This window comes from Nicrophorus vespilloides, unplaced genomic scaffold (assembly GCF_001412225.1).
Source record: "Nicrophorus vespilloides isolate i.1.1-1 unplaced genomic scaffold, Nicve_v1.0, whole genome shotgun sequence".
Taxonomy (NCBI): domain Eukaryota; kingdom Metazoa; phylum Arthropoda; class Insecta; order Coleoptera; family Silphidae; genus Nicrophorus; species Nicrophorus vespilloides.
Window position 1 is genome coordinate 3,630 of NW_017098167.1, and position 2,067 is coordinate 5,696.

General features: G+C 31.3%; 1 long non-coding RNA gene across 2 annotated transcripts; it reads right to left on the reverse strand.

The window, feature by feature from the left end:
* LOC108561784 lies at positions 1-635 on the reverse strand. Of its 2 annotated transcripts, XR_001891028.1 has the most exons (4): positions 615-635; positions 327-564; positions 87-269; positions 1-28 (listed from the first exon to the last, which is right to left on the reverse strand). It is a non-coding gene; the product is annotated as an uncharacterized LOC108561784 (long non-coding RNA). The 2 variants fall into 2 exon arrangements; XR_001891027.1 differs by having other exon boundaries at positions 87-564.
* Between the last annotated feature and the right edge of the window lie 1,432 nt (positions 636-2,067).

Genomic DNA, 2,067 nt, shown 5'->3' on the forward strand with positions numbered 1-2,067 from the left:
CTGGCAGAATACCAATATCCTCGCAAATCTATAACATCATTGATATAATAAGTGCTTTACAGTTTTTAATTGTTTATTGTTGTTACCATTCCTGTTTCGTAAGTGGGATTTACAGAACCATGATGACACTTGCTAACATTTACAATGATAATGCCACTTTCTACAGCATCCTTAAGGATTTGAATGAATTTGTCATTTGTGGGAATGTTGCCAGATCCATATGTAATTAGAACGAGACCGTCTATATTTCTCTTCATTAACAATTCTAACTGAAGTTAAAAATCAAAAATGAATTTATCGAAAAAAAAATTGTTTAGGTGTCTTACCTTATCAGATGTTACAAGTGGTTGAAACTCGAAACTTAGAATTCACTTTGAATTCATTGAGGGTCACAGGTTTTAGCAGATATTCCTCGTGAACTGTACGAAATATATGTATTATAAATTGTCAATAGTAAATTTACGCTTCACTCATTTTCATTGAAATATTCTCTGGCCAAACTTTCGTCATGCAAATCCGGAGTATTCTTTATTCGCTTGATGAATTTATTCGAAGGAGTTAAAACTAGAATGAGACATTACAAACATTGTTTTTTTTTTGTACGTTATATATACCTCCTTTTTCATTTTTTGTCAATAAAACTAACTTTTATTTTCTAAAGGGGAGGTCGAGAGTGTTGTGTCTCTTAACAGTGTTTAACTAAATAAGACAATAATTCAAATGCATTTGGTTAATTGCGTATCGTACGATGTTGTAATAATGACAAAAATAAATACTACAATGACTCATGATATTACAATGACTCATTTCTAATATTTCGTCATCGACGCAATTAGTATGTTTTCTGCATCACCTTCGGCATAAATCAAAGGTCAAAGGATGATGTGTTGGGCCGTTTTTACAATGTCGACAGGTCTAATTTCGTAAAAACAGTCTTTCCTTTCAGCGAATGTGCGAAATCTTCGATGTAAGAATCTTAAGAAGTTGTCGAAAAATTGAAGAAAAAAAAAATGGAAAAAACGTCGTTTTTCTGTTACTTGACAAACATTACATTACAACCCAAATATACATTGATTTTGACGACCCTATGAAACTATTTAACAATAAAACTAACTTTTATTTTCTAAAGGGGAGGTCGAGAGTGTTGTGTCTCTTAACAGTGTTTAACTAAATAAGACAATAATTCAAATGCATTTGGTTAATTGCGTATCGTACGATGTTGTAATAATGATATAGTAACAGCGTCATCGCTTACCTCAAGCTTTGTAAATCCGCTTCTATTATATTTTTATTATTTCGAAAATGAACTTAACAGCGATGTGGATGACAAAAACGAGAGAGTGACCCCGCCGAGAGTAATGAAGTGCAATTCAACAGCGAGGCGTGTAAAATAACTGAAAAGACACTATTTATAGTGTGTAAGGGGCGCCGTATAATTTCTGACTTAAAACAATAAATATAAATCTCGAAAGGTATATTTATTCGGATAAGTATACAGGATACAATAGAATACTTACAAGACTTAACAAAGAGAACTTTACTGGATACCGCCCCAAGTCGCAAAACAAGACTGAAATCGCCACTCGGCAGAGTGCGCTATTGATGTGTTAAGCAAAACATTATAAATGACGTAATGAAGTATTAGAAATGAGTCATATCATAAGTCCTTGTAGTATTTATTTTTGAATTCTGAGCAACACTTCCTAAATAAGACAAACAAATAAGATATGAGTCTATAATGACTAGTAGCAACAATTTAAGTTATAGATATTTACAATATTAATACAAAATTTTAATCTGAGATCATTATCGTTTTAACATCGTTTTAACACTAATAAACGATGAATTTAATAATGACAATTTCATATAGAAATAAATAAAGTGTATTCATTGCGTTTATTCTCCTACTATTTAATAGAATTAGCTATTGTTACGATATACATATTATTGCCAATATATCTCGACAGTACAAATTTATCATATTTTATTTAGATTTGCGAACATCATGGACATTTCTACAAAGAAAACTGTTCTTGTAATCTATACCGGTGGAACCATTGGCATGAC